Consider the following 21,729-nt stretch of genomic DNA (forward strand, 5'->3'; position numbering starts at 1 on the left):
ACTGAGCCACCCAGGCACCCACACTTACATGTTTTCTTAGCAGAAATGTGGGTATGTATATTTTTAAAATGTGGGACAATACTTTTGTTTATTTATTTACTTAAAAATATTGCTTGGCTCATGCAGAAGAATGAAACTGGACCATTTCCTTATACCACACACAAAAATAGATTCAAAATGGATGAAAGACCTAAATGTGAGACAGGAGTCCATCCACATCCTAAAGGAGAACACAGGCAGCAACTTCTTCCTAGAAACATTGTCAAAGGCAAGGGGAGCAAGGGCAAAAATGAACTATTGGGACTTCATCAAGATAAAAAGCTTTTGCACAGCAAAAGAAACAGTCAACAAAACCAAAAGACAACTGACAGAATGGGGGAAGATATTTACAAATGACATATCAGATAAAGGGCTAGTATCCAAAATCTATAAAGAACTTATCAAACTCAACACCCAAAGAACAAATGATCCAATCAAGAAATGGACAGAAGACATGAACAGACATTTTTCCAAAGAAGACATTCAAATGGCCAACAGACACATGGAAAAGTGCTCAACATCGCTCAGCATCAGGGAAATCCAAATCAAAACCTCAATGAGATACCATGTCATACCAGTCAGAATGGCTAAAATTAACAAGTCAGGAAATGACAGATGTTGGCGGGGATGTGGAGAAAGGGGAACCCTCCTATACGGTTGGTGGGAATGCAAGCTGGTGCAGCCACTCTGGAAAACAGTATGGAGGTTCTCCAAAATGTTGAAAATAGAGCTACCATATGACCCAGCAATTGGACTAATGGGTATTTACCTCAAAGATACAAATGTAGAGATCCAAAGGGGTACATGCACCCTGAAGTTTATAGCAGCAATGTCCACAACAGCCAAACTATGGAAAGAGCCAAGATGCCCATCGACAGATGAATGGAGAAACAAGAGGTGGTATATATATACAATGAAATATTATGTGGCCTTCAAAAGGAATGAAATCTTGCCATTTGCAACCATGTGGATGGAATTGGAGGGTATTATGCTGAGCCAAATAAGTCAATCAAAGAAAGACATATATCATATGATCTTACTGATATGAGGAATTCTTAATCTCAGGAAACAAACTGAGGGTTGCTGGAGTGGTGGGGGATGGGAGGGATGGGGTGGCTGGGTGATAGACATTGGGGAGGGTATGTGCTGTGGTGAGTGCTGTGAATTGTGTAAGACTGTTGAATCACAGACCTGTATCTCTGAAACAAACAATACATTATATGTTTTAAAAAAAAAAGAAGAAGATAGCAGGAAGGGTAAAATGAAGGTGGGGAAATCGGAGGGGGGAGATGAACCATGAGAGACTATGGACTCTGAGAAACAAACTGAGGGTTCTAGTTTGGTTAGCCTGGTGATGGGTATTAAAGAGAGTACGTGGGCGCCTGGGTGGCTCAGATGGTTAAGCGTCTGCCTGCGGCTCAGGTCATGATCCCAGGGTGCTGGGATCGAGTCCCGCATCGGGCTCCCTGCTCCTTGGGAGCCTGCTTCTCCCTCTGCCTCTCTATCTCTCTCTCTCTCTGTGTCTCTCATGAATAAATAAATAAAATCTTTAAAAAAAAAATAAAGAGAGTACGTGCTGCATGGAGCACTGGGTGTTATATGCAAACAATGAATCATGGAACACTACATCAAAAACTAATGATGTAATATATGATGACTAACATAACATAATAAAATAAAAAAATATTGCTTGGTTTACAACTGTCCAAGTCAAACAAACTCATGTGAAATTGATTTGGTCTTTAAGCTACTAATATATGACTTTCTTATTGCAACTTTCCCAGAAAAATGACAACCTACTTATCATTGTATTTTTCTAGATTAGCAAACATTTAATAAGATTACAAGGGGGCTAAAACATTCTATAATCTGTAATAACCTATTCCACTACTCTGTTTTTCATATCTTCAGTGCCAAGCTTCACATATACATTTAACAGGGAGGCGACAAGGAGAGTGATTTCATGATAATGAATGATTAAACCAGGGGTCATATTTCCCTGGATTTTATTCATCTATGTTTTGATTTGAAGAAAGCACCTGTCCACATACCTGAGTTCATAATCTGGGTGCATGTGTACATATGAATACCTGCTAAATTTTCATTCTACAATGCCTACATCGAATCACAACAAAACGAAAACAACATAAAACAAATCCTACAACAGTTGTTTGTCGCAGGCAGGTGGTTTCACACTGCTGCTTAAAGATATAGAAAGGAAAAGATGAGGTGCCATCCTTGTCTTTGTGATTGAATTATTCAGGTTTGAATAACACTGAAAACAACAGTGAGAATGAAGCACCTTAGGACAATAAATATTTTATATCTCTCACAGGACGAAACCAATGCAAGTTGGTGCAAAGGAACAAAGGTGCTCTACAATGTGACTTAGCTGAATCATTTTCCCACTTCTAGAATGTTGCCAATTAGCCCAGGGTGAGAAAACAGTATCTATTCATGACCCATGTTCAAAATTAGTCACTTGGCCATGACTACGTTCAAGGGCATCAGGGCTGACTTTAAGACAGGACCTAAACTTTGGGCTGTAGATGGACCGCTTGTGAAAAGTAGTAGGTATACCTCATTGGGTTCAAGTCAGTTTTTACAGTAAATTTCTTCTTTTTAAAATATTTTGTGCTCAGTGAAGTATATTGACCTGAAAGCAGTGAATTATATAATCTCGGGATTATATCATTTTGACTGTAAAGGTTTTATCATTCCTAAATATCAAGTTAGAATTGCAAGTTTCCATACTCTAAATTATTCAGTATTCATAGAAAGTATATTTTTGATCTGTTAATTCTTCAAACGTTATCTATCTGAGTTGTGTCTTCAGTGAATGTGCACATAAATTCACATAATGCAATGCTCCAAGAATGTTAAAGCCAGTCAGAAATTCTAGAGGAAGAATTATTTTTTAATAACTTGCACTTTGTCTGTGAATTCTATGAATATGTATACATGAGTGTGTGTAATTTAAATGTGTAAATGTGACATCCTATTTTACCATTTAAATTTCAGGGAGCATGTTGCTTAATATAATTATGTAGAAATATCTTAATTAAAGGTTTTAGTTAAAATGTGTCTTAAATTTTAGTTTAATTTATGTTAGAAAATGATATTGAGTATTACTATGAATCACAACTAATGATATTACCTGGTTAAGAATATGAAAAACTGCAAGCTCTCATAAAATTTCAAAAGCAGCGTTCTAAAATATGCAGGGAATGGTGAAATACAATTCGGAGCATCATTTAATCATCTTTAGGTTTCTAATGTAAAAGAATGGATGCATAGAAGGGAACTTGAGAGGACATGACTTTTAAGGTAATGGCTTGATAATGATGTGAAGGAGGAGAAGAAGCAATGAGGAAAAGGAAGAGAACAAAAAGGAGGAGCAGAAACACTTTTAATAAGCAAGTTAAAAAATTCCCTTTCTATTTGTTCATTTACCAACTTCCAATACGCAACTTGGAAATAGGAAGTATTAACATTTCTGAGTTATCATGGGAAGCTGAATAAAGAGGGAATTGCACAGAAAACAATGCAGAATATTTAACATAGTAGCACCAACCTAAAAGTGGATATGGTCCGTGATTTTCACAATTTTATCTATTGAACATCTCTCCCACTAAGCAGATTCAAATGTTAGCTATACATAATTAACTTCCTTCATCAGTGGTTATGTAAATGAGCAAAATTTGCATGGGCAGTGCATTCCTGCCTATGAAATGTGAGGGGCGAAAAATTCTCTCCTAATCTATGTCCAAATCCATAAATCTCCTCCTGCTCCACCTTGGTTAGTCAGACCATCCACCAAATCAATAGTCACAGCAGATATATTATTTTGACCCATGTACCTCTTCACTAGTAATCCATTAGGTCAATAAGTATTTATGACACAAATATTTTATGGAGAATACTCAATGAAACATTGTACCAAACAAGATTGGTACATCCTGCCAAATAAATAGATGTGCCATCTGCTTTCTGAAACCTGTCTTTTGATGCTTATAGAAGAGAAAAAATACTCAAGTGAGGCAAACCCTCTCTGGGCATATTAAGAGCACTGTACCTGATGGCCAATTATCTTGTCCATTTATTCACATCACCCAATTCATTACATACCAAGCATGTGCCAGGGACTGTGTTCAGCCCTAAGAATGTAAAAATTAAAATGCATATCTCACATCCTGCTCTTAAGAAAAGTTTAGTGTTTGATGTTTATTTAATACAGTGAGTCCATAGGAAAAGGAACTCTTACATTAGTGAGGGGGGTTAAAAAAAAAAACCTTCATAAAGATGATAGCATTGGACTAAGAAAAGGGATGAATTTATAGGCAAATGACACAATATGTATTGAACTGTGTGATATAAAAGAGCCTAGCAAGTTCAGAAAAGAAGCAATCACTTATATTTTGAAAATAAAATTAAAGAGAGAAGATGTAATTGCAGGAGATTAAGAGCAAGATCCTGAAAGTTTTCTATGCAAAAACTCAGATATTGGGAATTATTGGTACATGGAAGAGAAAGGATTTGACATTCCCCTTAAAATTCTTCTCTAGTGACTCTTTTCTATATCAGTTCTGTCTGAGACAGACTGAGCTACTAAGAGAAAAAAAGCGTTTAATTTAAGAGTCCAATTTTATAGAACACTCAGTAACAGAGTTATAGTAAATCATAACATATATGGGTGTGTAGCTACAAGGTGGACTGTGAGCTGATGACTAAAATTGATGTCTCGACTTATTTACGGTAGTGGAATAAATCATCATGGGTGAGAACAATTAGAGGAAGCATATAGGATAGTCTTTCTTCATCTATATTTTTAAAGTTTTATTGAGATATAATTTATATACAACAAACTGCACTTACTTAAGTGTAAAATTTTAAGCATTTTGACGTATGTATCAAATGTAGTTGAGTGAAACCATCACCACAATAAAGAAAATGAATGTGCCTATCAACCTCAAAAGTTTCTTGGTGAGCCTTTGTAATTTTTCCCATCATGCCCTTCAGATTCTCTCCTTCCCTCTCCAGCCAACAATTTGCTTTCTGTCGCTATATATTAGTGTGTATTTTCTAGAATTTCATATAAATGGAAACAAATAGAATGTACTCCCCTTTGTTTAGCTTCTTTGATGCAGCATAATTATTTAAGAGTAATCCATGTTGTAACTTGTATCAATACTTCATTTTTTATTTGTTCAATAGCATTCCATTGCATAGATATGGAATATTTTGTTTACCCAAATAGTTCTAGTTTTAGACTATTTCAAATAAAGTTCCTAATAGTATTAATATACAAATATCTGTACAGACATATGTTTCCATTTCTTTTGTATAAATTCCTAGGAGTGGAATGGATGGATCAGAGCGTAGGAATATGTGTACCAAACTTTATAAAGGTAAGTTAATCAAGAAAGTGCCATGTTGGTGTAAAAATAAATAAATAGTCCATAAATAAATAAATAGACCCACAGATATATACATGGGCAACTAATTTTTAACAAAAGTAAAAAGCCAATTTTCATGCAGGAAGGGTAGGATTTCTAACAAATATCTCTGGGCAACTTGTGTTTTCTATTTACTTTTTAGAATATTTTCTGGATACTACACCTAAACATAAAACATAAATCATTAACTTAGAGAAAAAATTGACTGGAGCAAAACATTTATACCTTGGGATTACAAAGATATATATATATATTTTATAAAGATTTATTTATTTATTAGAGAGAGAGGGAGAGAGCACCCACGCAAGTGGGGGGAGGTACAGAAGGAGTGATTCTTTCAAGCAGACTCCACCCCGAGCATGGGGCTTGATCCCACCACCCTGAGATGATGACTGACACAAAACCAAGAGTGAGATGCTTAATCAACTGAGCCCCACAAAGATGTATTAAATACAATGCTAAAAGCACACTGTAAAAGAACCAAGTGATAAATTTGACTTAATCAAAATTAAAACTTTTTGCCCTTCTAAAGATAATGTTAAGAGAATGAAAACAAAAGACACAGGGAAATATTGGCAAACCGTATATCTGATAAAGACCTTTATTTATAACATATAAAGAATTCATAAAACTCAATAAAAGAGTATTCCTCTATATAAAATGTGCCATATTTGAACAGATACTTCAATACAGAAGATGTGATCACCCTGGTGGGCCATGTTGATAATGGAGCAGGCTAAGATTGCGTGAAGGCAGATGGTATATGGGAAATCTCTTTACTTTCCCTTCAATTGTTCTAGGAACATAAAATTGTACTAAAAATAAAGAAAAAAGACGTGATGAAAGAAAAAAAAACACAAGAGAAGATTCTACTGATAGGTGACTGGATAAAGAAGATGTGGTATATTTATACAATGGAATATTACTCATCTATAAAAAAGAATGAGATCTTGCCATTTGTACAAGGATGGCCCTACAGGGTATTATGATAAGTAAAATAAGTCATAAGTCAAATATGACAGAGAAAGACAAATTCCATATAATTTCACATTTATGTGGAATCTAAGAAAACAAACAAAACAACAGGCAAAGCAAAACAGTAACAAACTCATAGATACACGAACTGTTGGTTACCACCAAGGGGAGGGATTTGCAGGGGTGGGTGGACTGGGTGAAATAGGTGAAGGGGACTAAGAGGTACAAATTTCCAGTTATAAAATATGTAAGTCATGGGGATGCCTGGGTGGCTCGGTTGGTTAAGCATCTTCTTTTGGCTCAGTCATGATTCTGGGGTCCTGGGATGGAGTTCTGCATTGGGCTCCTTGCTCAGCGGGGAGCCTGCTTCTCCCTCTGCCTGCCACTCCCCTTGTTTTTGCTCTCTCTCCCTTACTGACAATAAATAAATAAAATCTTTTAAAAAAGTATGTAAGTCATAGGGATATAATGCACAGCATAGGGAATATAGTCAATAATATTGTAATAATGTATGGTGACCAATGAAGATCATGAAGATCATTTCATAATGTATAAAATACTCAGTCACTATGATGTACACCTGAAGTTAATAGGATATTTTATATCAATTAGACTTCAACAAAAAATGCTGAAAACAATCAGTTTAAGAAAATGCAAATTAAAAGGAAAATGTGATATTACTACACACCTCTTAGAATGGCTAAAATTTAAAAGCCTGGCAATAACAACAATTGGTGAGGATGTGGACGAACTTATACTTTCCTATACTAGTGATAACAAATGTAAAATGATACAACCAACTTTGGAAAGCAGTTTGGCAGTTTTTTTTTAATTTTTTATTGTTATTTAAATCACCATATATTACATCATTAGTTTTTGATGTAGTGTTCCATGATTCATTGTTTGTGCATAACACCCAGTGCTCCATGCAGAATGTGCCCTCTTTAATACCCATCACCAGGCTAACCCACGCCCTACCCTCCCCCCCTCTAGAACCCTCAGTTTGTTTTTCAGAGTCCATCGTCTCTCATGGTTCGTCTCCCCCTCTGACTTACTCCCTTTCATTCTTCCCCTCCTGCTATCTTCTTCTTTTTCTTTTTTCTTAACATATGTTGCATTATTTGTTTCAGAAGTACAGATCTGTGATTCAACAGTCTTGCACAATTCACAGCACTCGCCATAGCACATACCCTCCCCAATGTCTATGACCCAGCCACCCCATCCCTCCCACCCCCCACTGCTCCAGCAACCCTCAGTTTGTTTCCTGAGATTAAGAATTCCTCATATCAGTGAGGTCATATGACACATGTCTTTCTCTGATTGACTTATTTCACTCAGCATAACACCCTCCAGTTCCATCCATGCCGTTGCAAATGGCAAGATCTCATTCCTTTTGATGGCTGCATAATATTCCATTGTGTATATATACCACCTCTTCTTTATCCATTCATCTGTCGATGGACATCTTGGCTCTTTCCACAGTTTGGCTATTGTGGACATTGCTGCTATAAACATTGGGGTGCACGTACCCCTTCAGATCCCTACATTTGTATCTTTGTGGTAAATACCCAGTAGTGCAATTGCTGGATCACATGGTAGCTCTATTTTCAACTCTTGGAAGAACCTCCATACTGTTTTCCAGAGTGGCTGCACCAGCTTGCATTCCCACCAACAGTGTAGGAGGGATCCCCTTTCTCCACATCCCTGAGTTTGGCTGTTTCTGTTTTAAAAAAAAATCCATATTTTTGGGGCTCCTTGGTGGTTCAGTTGCTAGGCATCTGCCTTCGGCTCAGGTCATCATCTGGGTTCCTGGGATCGAGCCCTGCATCGGGCCCCCTGCTTGTTGGGAAGCCTGCTTCTCCCACTCCTCCTGCTTGTGTTCCCTCTCTCGCTGTCTCTCTCTCCCTCTCTGTCAAATAAATAAATAAAATCTTTTAAAAAAATCCGTGTTCTTCTTTGATAAAGTGAAATGTTTTTGGCATTCTTAACATAATTTATTTTTCAGTGGGTTTGAATTATGTGATAAAAATATGAAAAAATGATTCAGGGTTCTGCGTGGCTTACAAACTTTCTGTATCTCTTTTGTGATATAGCCCAATTATTGAGAAAAAGCATATCTCACTCACCGGAGTAGAGACAGAAGTGTAGAAGATTAATGCACAAAACTTACCAGTTTGGGTACAAGAAAAGATACTTGTACAGCCCATCCAAGTATCTGATTATATTAAAGGACAGTTACCAGAAATTTTAAGTATACACTAATAAGATACATTATGTGGGTTGAAGTGTCAATTCCAGATTTCCTGAACTCATGCCCTTAGTCAAGTTTCTGAGGAATTTTGTGCTGCAGTTTTATCCTTGCAAAACAAGGAAATGGTGTCACCTATCTCACTGGTTTGTTTTAAAGATGAAATGATTTAGTACACAGAAATATTTATATGCAATCATTCCTACTGTAAAGATTCAGCAGATAACAGTGCCTATGACTTCCAACAGATAGAAGTCACTCAGAAACTAATTTGACTTATCAATTATTTCCTAGACTGTGGAAGAGAAGAGTAACAACATTGGGCATTAGTCTACCTGGGCTGTCACAGCAAAAAATCACAGACTACGTGACTTAAAAGACAGAAATTTATTTCTCACAGTTCTGGAGACTTCTAAGGAGTAACAAAATCCACACTTTTCTATAATAATTTTTGAGATTTATTTTGCCCAATAAAATGTCAGTATGCCCTTATGTATTTTCTTTAATCCTTCAATTTTTTTGATCCTTGTCAAACAAATGTCCTCACATGTACCATGAACCTATTTTCATTACCATTCTTCTTAAAATAGAGATCTTATTGAAACCCATCTCCTTTTCATGGAACATTGTTTTCACATAGAGAAACTCACACTCTATCCTTAATTTAACATTACCTTCAATTTCTACCTCTTTATAACACATTATATTACCATTTTTTAGGTTTCCTCAATGAAAAACATATTGTCCAAATTGTTCGTATTGAAGCCAACAATAAGTTTAAGGAAGCAAGAGAATACATCAAACTTTTCTTAAATATTTTGTGCCTCTGGGATTTCTGATTCAATTTGAATATAAGTCTATAGGGAGACAATTATGAACGTAGAAGTAGAAGTAATATATATTAAAAACATGATAGAAAATATGATAAATATTTACTAGTTTTATTTAAGTGATATTTAAGCCACAAAAGTGAGGGGTGAAAACCAAAAAAGTAACCCTAACTGCTATTTATTTATTTATTTGTTTATTTATTTTTAAAGATTTATTTATTTATTTGAGAGAGAGAGGTGTGTGAGCAGGAGGAGGGATAAAGAGAGAGGGAGAGAATCCTTAGCAGATTTCCCATTGACTGTGGAGACCAGGGCTGAACCTCACCACCCTCAGATCACGATCTGAGCTAAAATCCCAAGTCATCTGCCACTTAACGTATTGAGCCACCAGGGAGCCCCCTCTAACTGCTATTTATACTCTCAAATGTTCTAGTTCAAGCTAGAGACATAATAATTTTTTTCAAAATACGTACTGTTTTTATCTACATATGAAAACCAAGAAACAGTAACTTTAGAACTAAGAAAATATTTTGAAAATTATGTCAATAGAATCCTCAAATCCCAATGAAATTATAAGAAAAAATTGACAACAGAAATTTGTTTTGTATCCAATCATGTGGAACAAGGTATCAACCTATGTTTTATGTTTTAATGATATCTTAAGAAGCCTTCATTTTATTACACTTTGTACCCAAACAAGGTAATTCTTGAGAATTTCACTACAACTTTGTGTAGTGGGATCCATCATAAAATCAATTAAATTGTAACTAGAAGCAAATAAATGACACACTGAACTTCGTTCACTCCCTGCCTCCATGCTTGGGAAATTACACATAAAACATGGAAATAAATTTGTTGTGTTTACAAAATCTTATTCAAAACAGGACCTGAGAGAAGCTTTCTAGAGTTTGCTGTTGTATGGAAATTGTATGCTTAATATTATTTGAGAAATTAATACTTCATAGGTCATGAGAAATATATGGACTTTAAAACAAGTAGAAAAGTAAATAAATAAATCATGCATTTAACATGTCCTTTAGACATATCCTTACATATTTAAGGATAACACTGGGCAACAAGGCAAACACACAAACATACTTTTCCACGACATTTTTCCATCTTAACTAATTATACATCTACAAAAAAACCCATTTTCAAAACAGTTTGAAAGGTTCTAGGTAAACATGGGTTTGAGAGGAACTGTTCAACAGCCCTGATAACAATATTATCTCCTTTAAAATGAAATACTATAGAAGTTCTTGGGTGGGGTTCAGTCAGTTAAGCATCTGACTCTTGATTTTAGCTAAGGTCATGATCTCAGGGTGGTGAGATCAAGCCCCGAGTGGGGCTCAGCTATGAGTTTGTTTGGGATTCTCTCTCCTTCTCCCTCTGCCCCCCTAAAATAAATAAATAAATAAATAAATAAATAAATAAATATTATATAAAGTACCCCATAAAATACCCTTTTTTTTGCAAAAATATTATAAAAGATTATGCTTTGACTTGTTCAATAATATCATTGTGTTGCAGTTGTTTACACTGTGTCTATTGTTTAGTTATTTAAATTATCTTTCTAGTAATGATGTACTTGCATTTTCATACATGTATCCAACAGTTATGAATAAAATTTGGGAAATGAGTGTCAATGGATCAATGCCAACACATTATATTATTGACTTGCTTTGTTTTCTGACCAAATAGTTTAATCTTCTCAGCAACTTGAGGCAATGTATCTCTGCTGATAGCCCCAGCCTCATCCTATGCTTTAGGAAAACATTTCTTGCCAGTTCCACCGGAAATTAACAGACATATTGTGAAAAATATATTCTTTAACTAAACATAGAGAAAATCGGGTTCAACAAAGCAGGTTTATTTCAAACTTGAAATAGCTTTTAATTTGCTATACTGTGTTGCGATACTCATAGAATGAGATTAATTAGGCAGTGTTTTACAAATTTATTAGAAAGTGAAGTCTTGCTAGATGAACTCTCATATAACTAGGCAAAATTTTGTGCCTGTACCATCCCTCAGGCAGGTGACCAACAGGACATTACTGTAGTGTATCCAGCTCCAAACTTGTGATCCAAGTTTGGTAACCAGTCCCCTCCTTTATTTCTGAATTTAAAGCTTTCCCTTCTTCCCAGTGTATGGTAATCTGATTTCTCTCTAGAATCCATGTTTTGAAGATTTGATCTTGATATATAAATAACACGAAGCCATTGACAAAGGGAGACTTACTTTGCATTCGTCAATCCTTTTTAACCACTGTTTCTTCATGTCTAATTACAGATTGTGACTGTTAATTTTATGTGTCAACTTGACTGGGCTAAGGGATGCCCAGATAGCTGGTAAAACATTAAATCTGGGTGTGTCTGTGAGGGTGTCTCCAGAACAGATTAGTATTTGAATCAGTAGACTGAGAAAGATCACTCTCAGTAATGCAGGTGGGCATCATCCAATCCATTGAGGGCCTGAATAGAATAAAAATGCCCTTTTTTCTAAAAGGGCAAATTTCTTCCCTGCTTGAACTAAGATATCCATCTTTACCTGCCCTTGGACATCTGTGTTCCTGGTTCTCAGGTCTTCAGACTTGGACCTCTATTTACACCATTTGGCCTCCAGCTCTTGAACCTTCTGATTAAGACTGAGACATATATCATTGGCTCCCCTGATTCTCAGGCCTTTAGGATTAAACTGGAACCACCCCACTGGCTTTCCTGGGTCTCCAGCTTGCAGACACAGATCATGAGATTTCTCAGCCTCCATAACTGCATAAACCAATCCCTCTGTATAATCTCTTTCCATATATCCATATAGATCCCATTTGTTGTTTCTCTGGAGAACCCTGGCTAACAGATCTTCCTACACATGATATATTTCTTAATATTGTCATCTTGACTATCTTCCAAGACAACAATAATTCTGCTGGAGCTCCCTCAAGCCACTTGCCCTCAGGGTTTATTACAATATAGTAGATCTCCCCATGGATCTTGTTAACACCCTATATTATTCCAGCTCAGGTTTTAAAATTCAAATATCCAATTTTTTTCTTATTTTGTATCCTTCCAGAAACTTCACCCCCCATTCACATCTTATCTCCCCTCTGCCTAATTCTACTAACTCTAGTTCCTTTTTCTACCACTTCCCCCAACCATCAAAAAGCCCTTGCTTAAAATAAAATAAAGTGGTAGATTGTTTGACCTTACCCCCCAAATGAGCTATTCATTCCTTCAGTAAACATTAGTTGAACAATTATAATATGCCAGATACTCTAGGAGCTGGGAATACAGTGATAAAACAAAAGAGATTAGTATCTTTGCACTTAAAGAGCAGACATTTTAAGTGGAGAAGGACAATATAAGAAAGGTAAATATAGTATATTAAAGAGTGTTATGTCCTAAAGAGAACAAAAGACATCAAGAAAGGGGATAAGATATGTGTTCAGGAAGTAGGTTGATATTTTAGGTAAGGTGGTCAAGGAACTCTTCGCAAAGAAGATAACTTTGCATAAAGACGAGAAAGAAACCAGGGAGCCTAGTGTGCTTATCCAGATGAAAATCAGTGAAAAGGAATAACCAGTGAAGGGAGGACTTGTAAATAATGCCTAGTAACTTTCTTATGACATTTCAGTATAATGATGATAGAAAACACAGAGAAAAAAACTGTCAGAGAAAAAAAAAACGTGATTTGCTTATGAAGGAAAAGTCAAATGGACTAACTTCTAAATTCTTTCTGAACTGTCCCTCTTACTTTTGGTTGTTTTTGTTTATCTGCTGTGTTTCATCTTTTGTTTCCACCTAGTTCTTCTCTTTCATACTGCTGTTTTCTTCAATAGCCTTGAGATCCCTGTGAAATATTTTTCCCTGAATTTGTGAGCTGACTTTGACGATAGTATACTTGGCAGTGGGGGAAGGTTGTTGATGGACAGACTGCATCTCAGGAGGAGTAAGGGAAAGAGGGTAGGTGAGTCAGACCCATCTGCTTCCATTCCACCACCAAATAAGGAAGGTTTTACTCTGGCTTCTATGCTTACCATACAAAAAAAAAAAAAAATCTCCCAGAAATATCACTAAATAACTTTGAGTTATTTTTATTTCCTCCAAAGGGCAATGATGTAAATCCAGATTGTGTGTGTGTGTGTGTGTGTGTGTGTGTGTGTTGTTTGTGTGCCAAGGAGAGGGGGTCATGGTGAATGGTGTAGCCATATCGCAGTCAAATTATTAAGGAATTTTTGTTTTGGACATTTCTGAAGAATTTCTCAGGAAGAATCATTCCTATAACATCTTTGTTTTCTGGGATGTGGCTACATCCATTCAGTTCTGTCCATCTGTATCTTTCTATCAAGCTTTCCCTTTTCCTAATATTTTGTCAAAATCTTTGGACCATAGATCACTTTCCACTCAATCATTTCTAAGACAACAGAAATTCAAACCCCTCTTTCATTTCTGTTGTCATTTAGATAAACCTTCAGAGGAAGATTGTTCTGTTGGTGAAGAGGGTTTCCTGACCCTAAATAGTACAAGATGGCCAAATACACCACACATAACCCTGGGAAGATGCGGTCAGTAACAGTTTATTAGTCACATATATTTACAGCCCAAGGGAGGAGGACACCATGTGCAATGCAAGGCTCCAGAGGGGTTGCATTAAGGAGCAGAATGAAACAGACAGGGCTTTTAAGGAGGACCTTGGGGGCGTCTGGGTGGCTCAGTCATTAAGTGTCTGCCTTCAGCTCAGGTCATGATCCCAGGGTCCTGGGATTGAGCCCCGCATCAGGCTCCCTGCTTGGCGGGAAGCCTGCTTCTCCCTCTCCCACTCCCCCTGCTTGTGTTCCCTCTCCCGCTGTGTCTCTCTCTGTCAAATAAATAAATAAAATCTTAAAAAAAAAAAAAAAGGTGGGCCTTGTATTAATGGGAAGGAGAGGTACCATCTATTTCCTACAGGAGAATATAACTGACTTGTTGAATAGTTTCTTGGGCTGGTAGGAAGGTTGAGGACCAGATGGGGTGCAGGTGCTCCCACTGATAGGGGAACTAGCTGGATGGGGAGACTTTCCTGAGGGGTGCGGGTAGATCTGTTGGAAAAAGGACTTAGACTTAAGCCTTTGGATCCTGTGAGGCTCAGAGGTGAAGGCGGCACATGGAATTCTGGGCCTTGCAATGCACAGAAGCTCTATTTACTACCTTGGACAGAAACCCATCATTTTTTTCAACTTGCACACATTTATAGCTGAGTTTGTAGCACACGAGATGATGTAGTTTCTGTTGTTTTGACTTTACTTACTTGTAACTGAAACTGCTGTTCTTTCTCTGTTTATATGTATAATCTTTTTCTGCAAAATTACCTATTTGTGTTCTATTGTGACAAGATACTTTTCAGTCTAAACTGAAACTTAATTTTTTCATCTATCTTTTGAATGATCTGTCTCTTTCTGATTATCTTTTGACTCTTTCTGTTCGCCAAGATCTTGGCTTTGCTCTCCCATCTTTTCACTCTGTTTATTCTTCCGAGTAACTGTTTTCTTCTTTTCTTGTTTCAGTTAGCAACAAATGCTGAAAATTCCCAAATCTCTACTTCAACTCTTCTCAAAGTTATACTCACCTTTACACTAGATATTTACAATTTCTTTTCTCACAGTTTCATCAAAAACAGCATTTATAAAACTAAAAGAGTCTTTCTTTGCAAACAGTATTTGTCACTGAGGAGTCAGGCTCCTCGTGGTGAAAACCTATGTGTGATTTTTCAGGTTTGCTCACAGGCAATACAGCCGCCTTTCCCTGCAGGCCTCAGGAGAAGCTGCCCTCACCACACCAGGTGGGGGACATAGCCCATGCACTAGAGTCACCGAAGAAGGTTGTTGCCAAAGACTCAGGTCCCCCTGGCCCTTCATGTTCCTTGCATATTTGCGTTGGTAGCTGAGGTACAATCATTCCTGGGTCACTTTATCTGAGGCTTTGGTCAGTGGTCTTCTTGGGGAACCTTTGCTGAGGCCTCTTACAAAGGGAGTAAGGAGGAGCCTTGAACGTGAAACTAGACAGGTTACCCCACTTTGACTCATCTCCCAGTGCTTTCCTGCTCTGAGCCCTTCCCCACCTTCTCCCCTTCACCTCTGGGTCCATAAGCCTGCCAAAGCCTTTTGTTCGAGCTCCTCCAAAGTCGGAAGTCTCCTATGTCCATGCTGACCCACCTGACCCTCCACTGGTGTGCTGCTTCCTGGGGGGAAATGGGGGGGTGTCAGTGCTTTCTCTGGCTTTAACCTCTTGCTCACACCCTTTCATTTTGGGCCTTTGGCTTTAATGGATTACTTCAACATTTGACAACTCAGTTTTCTCTCTCCCAGATCAGCTGAGTTCCTAAGAGTCACCTTTACTACATTTTATGCACCATCATATATTTTCACTGAAGTTATACACTAGGAGATATATTTGACTCTGTTGTAAATGCATACTACCCACTACCGAGTGATCCAGCACTGTCCACTTGGCTTCCAAAAATTGTATATATTATATATTATTATATATATTTTATATATATTATTATACTATATATATATATATATATAGTGTATATTTCCTCTTAAGCACATCAAGAACAACTTAAGTTCAGTCTTCAACTTATACCACCTGGCCCCTTGCAAAGAGATATTAAATGCAGCGGAATTACCTACAAATCTGTCTTCTTTCCTGCAGCCACAGTAACAAAACTCAAAATGCAAAACCCATCATTCATCCTCTCACCCACCCAAATCACTGCGGTGGGGTAAAGTCTTAGCTTATCACTATGGTTTTGGTATTTTTATCCTTCCATGACTCATCAGTCCTTTCCATTTACTTTACTCTCCAGAAGCACTAAAATTCTTCGATAGCTATAATGTATTTTTTAAATTATATGTATCTGCTTTTTCAATTTTGCTTCTGTGGCCATACTCATACTACCCAATTCCTTGGAATATTGAACTACCTTTTTCCTCAAAAGAAATCATTTTACCTATCAGGTCACCAAGAAAACTTCCATGATTTCTCTTGTGTAAAGCAAACCAGAGTGATCACCAGCAAGAGACTCTTGGTTCAAGTGAGGACTTGCTGGCAGGAGGATCAGCAGGATCACCTCTGGAGAAGGTGCAACCCCACCAAAACCTTGAAATGTATTTCTAACTTCTGGCATCCAGGACTGTGGGAGAATAAATTTCTGTTGTTCTAAGCCACCACATACGTGGTAATTTGCTACAATGGCAATGGGAAAATAATACAGATTTCTTGGCCAAATTCAATCAAATGCTTGGTGAATTGGATTGGGTGCAGCCAGCAAGCTAAAAATGATTTTTATACATTAAAATCATTGAAAAAAATCGCATGAAGAATATTCTGAGACATATAAAAATTGATTGAAATTCAAATTTACGTCCATAAATTGTTTTATTGGAACACATCCAGGCTCACTCACTCATTGTCTGTAAAGCTGAATGGCTGTCAGGGAGAAAGTTTGGCTGCAAAGCTGAAAATATTTATTAGGCATTTAACACAACATGTTTGTTAAACCCTCTCCTGGATTCTTTTATAATTATCATTTATGTCATCTCCTCCATTAAATTATGAACTCCTTGAGGATTGAGACTTTACAAGTAGTCCAAGTTAAATGAATATTTAAAGACTCAATGAAAATTTCACCTTTTTGCTCTCTTAAATATAAAATTTTGCATAACAGCTACTCATGTACCAAAGTATCTCTAAGTATTAGTTAGTTATAGTTTTTCCTAATTTTAAGGCCTTGCTATTTTCATCTTTCATAAATGATAGAGATAATTAAAAATGATGAGATTACTTGGGGTAAAATCTTTAATATTATGGTACAGTAGGGATCAAAATGTTTTACAATAGATGAATTTTGAGATATTTAAAAGGGCACCATGTTCATAATGATAAAATGAATGAAAATAAAAAATAAATATGGGAGATCTTTAAAAGACAACAACAGTAGGGGCGCCTGGGTGGCTCAGATGGTTAAGCATCTGCCTTCAGCTCAGGTCATGATCCCAGGGTCCTGCGATCGAGTCCTGCATCAGGCTCCCTTCTCCCTGGGAGCCTGCTTCTCCCTCTGCTTCTCTCTCTCTCTCTCTTTCTCCCTCTCTCTCTCCCTCTGTCTCTCATGAATAAATAAAATCTTTAAAAAAAAAAGACAACAACAGTAGGAAAAATGACATTGTTTCCATACATTAAGATTCTTTTTTATTTTTAAAAAATATTTTGTTTATTTGAGAGAAAGAGTAAGAGAAAGAGCACTAGCAGGGGATTTTTTTTTAATTATAAATAAATTGCATTTGAAGACCACAATTTTCAATAAAATATTGATTTTAAATTTGAATTGAAGATATTTATTAAATATTTAGATTTTCAAATGTGGAGGGAGACAAGCTAATTAAAGATAAAAGAGCACAAAATATTAGCCAACATACAATATTGTCACTTAATATGTGCTTTAAAGTTTTAAAGTTTACATTCTTATGTTATATATGCTTTACTGTTAATTGACTTTTCCTAAATAACAAACTTCTTGGTAGTTATTGAAGTACATATTCTCAAACGTCGTGAAACCCTGGAGAACACTGAGAAAATTTTCTCATAAGATAAAGCAATTTCTGAAATCAGCATAAAACCAAGCTTTGTACTTTATCAGCTTATGAAGTTTAAAGGTTATGCTAATGCAAAATGGGTAGTCATTTTTATAAAAGACTTCTGGAGAGGAAAAAAAAAAAAAGCCAAACTCTGCTCCATCAGAAGAAATGATGAGGAATTAAAAAACTTTAAATTAATATTGTCTTAGTAGTTCCTGAGTTTAAGATTAACATTAAACTATTGAATTTAGAGAACTATAAGAATAATTTTGTTGTTCATCTGCTCAAAAAGCAAATTGGGCTGTGCAAAATTCTGTAAGGGAATATGTATTGAATTCTCAATTAGTTTTTTAATATATTACCTCTTCTTTTACGACAGTACAAAGAGTCTTTTCTTGTTCCTAGAAAATGAATTATATTTGCACTTGAAAGGGGCGGGGGCCATTTTCTGCCCTTAGTCAAGCCGATTTGCTCAAGAACACTGAGAAGTTGACTTTGGAGGGATATAACCCAGAGACTAGAAAAGGCACTAGAGGTGGTCCTCTCTTCATTTTACATGTAGCACTTCCCATTTTCCTTCTTATCTCTACCCTATCATATTGCATGTACTCACAGTTAATTAATACAAAACCAAGTCTGTGTATCCATTTCTCAAGAAACAGGTATGATGTAACTGTTACGCTAGTAACCAGCTCTAATATTGTTTAGATTTTCAATAAGGCTACAGCTTATTGTAGGGAACAGGCACATGATAAACAGAATGGAAAATAATTTAATGAAAATTATAAATATTTATAACTTTCATAGTGTATAGAGCTTAGTCCAATGGTCCATTGTTACTTAAGCAAGACATCCTGATTCAAATTCCAGCCAGAACAGTTGAGATACATACTCAGAGATAAAATATGAAAAATCTGATTTCAGATTCTTCACTGAATTCTCAATCCATTTTACAAACTGAAGACACCAGTCCCTACTTCACAGTGTTATTATGAGAATTAAAATTAAATGAACCCTTTGCTCACTGTCATTTAAATTCAAGATTTTATTTGCATGGAAAATAATAATCACATGATTATATTTTGTTTCCTTGGAGGTGTAGAAAATTATCAACATTTTTTTTTGCCTACCCTGTTATATTCTACAGAAAATTACATCACCATAGATTAAACAAACTCATATATGTTATTTTGTATCTTCAGTAATAATTGTTGATTAATACTGAATACCAATACTGAACACCAATAGTTGACACAAAATGTTACATTAAGGATGATATTTTTAACTCAACTGGCTTGGCTTCTCAGGGACACTAATCATTTTATGAAAGTAAAACTTACGGTTAAAACAAATTATTTCACAAAAATGTACCCTTTGCTGTTAAGACTGGGAGACAAAGTTAAAAAGCACAAGTCTGAAACTTTCATACCACAAAAATAAAAAAAAAAATAAGAAACTCTACCTTTGGCTATGGAGAAGCATTCAGCAGCTGTTTCCAGAGCTGTTGTCTGTTACATTGTTATATAGTTTCTAGTTAAAATATGTGTTGCTCTGTGATTGAATTTACATGTGAAATTGAAAATAAAATTTTGAAAAATATTCCAGACTCAAAGAAAATTTAACATATATATTTTCTCCAACTCATAAATGTTTTTAATATGTGAATTCTAAAAGCCATTTTTGGAAATACATCAGATTAACCATTTGAAAGACAATTGTCATTATCTTCTCAAATATTTCTTTTCTCTTGAATCTATTTCAGTATAAGGATTGGGTTGATAAATTCTTCTAGGTAGACATCTAATCACTTGTCATCTTGTTCTACAATTAACACCATTTTCTACTGAAGTGAAACGTATCTACAAGTAATGAATATTATCAAGGAATTTTAATAATTAACATACCATTTAGCTATAAAAATGTTTACCAAATGTCATTTTAAAAGCTTTGCTGCCGATTATAATTTACTTACAGAAAAAAAAATTCCCAACTTTGGCACCTGATATAATCAATCCTATTAAAGCTGTAATGACTTGGCTTTTTCAAATTATCTATTGAATGATTTTAAGAAAATCATGCTGGAATGCAAGTAATGAATGAGGTGCACGGAAGTGTCTCTCCAACGATAGCTATTGCCAATGTCCTTCAACCAAAGACCACAAGGAGCCCAGCTGTGGTTACACATATTGGGTTTATTACTCTTTGCTACAAGGGTGAATGCTTTCCACAGGGAACTGCCTACCATCTCAGGAACAGGGTCTCAGAAAGAAAGTATTACAGGATCTGGGGTCTGGTTCAGTGATTTGCGGGAAAATCAGGAATTTCATCTAAAAAAATCAGGAATTCATCTGAGATTGGATCATATCAGAAAGCAGTCACAATTTTATGATTGGGTAAAAAAGCTGTCACTTGTTTAGTGAAAGAGTGGAATATTTGCTAATCTGTGGGTAGCACAGGAACCTAGCTTTTGGTTTGTTGCCTAGATACATGTATAATGTGGCCTTGTTTGTCTCATTTTATCATGGTCTTAGATTCTGTCTGAAGTTGATATTGTGTGAGTTTGTTATGTGCAATACAATCACATGGCTTAGCTATGAGGGCCAGATCAGCCTCTGGTCATCAAGAACCATACTTTGTTTTTGTTTTTTCTCTCTTTTTGAAGAATATGAGGATAATGATTAAGGAAAATGTCTATAAGAGTAGCTCTGGATAATGTTAAACATTTTAAATATTAATTTTAATTATTAGATCCTCTATAAAAATCAATAATTCCTCCCTCATTCTTCAAATGACTTGAGAATGCTTTTCAAAAATGGTACCTGAGTTAAATTAATAAGACACAAATGTCACTTGAATTAGATTTTCCTGGCAGCAAAGAAAGAAATCAAAATAAAATCAATTATATATTTTCATTCTATAAAGGGGAGAAATAACATTTTGCTGGTCATCTTCTGCTTTTCCCTCCAGAGCTATTCTTTATCCTTGTCCACTTCTTGTCCCTAGGAGGCAGGCTGGATGGTCACTCTCTGTCCTCCAGGTAATAGTCAGCAATGGGCAGCCCCAGAGAGAGGTCAGGTGGAAGGGGTGCATGAGGGCAGGGTATTTATGCAGCCACCACAGTTTTCTCCATGTCCTCGATGTGTCCAGGCACCAAGAACAGTTCCTACCACACTGTCTTCCTCATGTGCTCTTTTTCTGAGCTTCTCTGTCTGCTTCCACCCTTGGCCCCTTTTGGCCTCCATTTTTACCAAACCCAGGGTATGGCACTCTTCTTTTGTGGTCTTCCTCTGCCTTGCTTGTCCTTGTGCATTTATTTTGCTCATTAAACTCTCTTCAAAGTATTCTATTTTAGACTGGCAGGTGTTTTCTGCTATGATGCAGATTGGTACACAAAATATCCTTTTATAATACATTACCAAAGACAGGTCTCATATTGATTGTAATCGATCGTTGATGTAAGTATATTTATTAGGTCTTTGCAACATTTTCAACAAACAATATGAATGATGCATGTACCTGTCTAGTTGATATTTTGAACTGATTTCTTATCTTTAAATGCTTATTATTTAT

Source organism: Callorhinus ursinus, unplaced genomic scaffold (assembly GCF_003265705.2).
Source record: "Callorhinus ursinus isolate GAN/ISIS: 27379988/994484 unplaced genomic scaffold, GSC_fseal_2.0 scaffold7, whole genome shotgun sequence".
NCBI classification, from domain to species: Eukaryota; Metazoa; Chordata; class Mammalia; order Carnivora; family Otariidae; genus Callorhinus; species Callorhinus ursinus.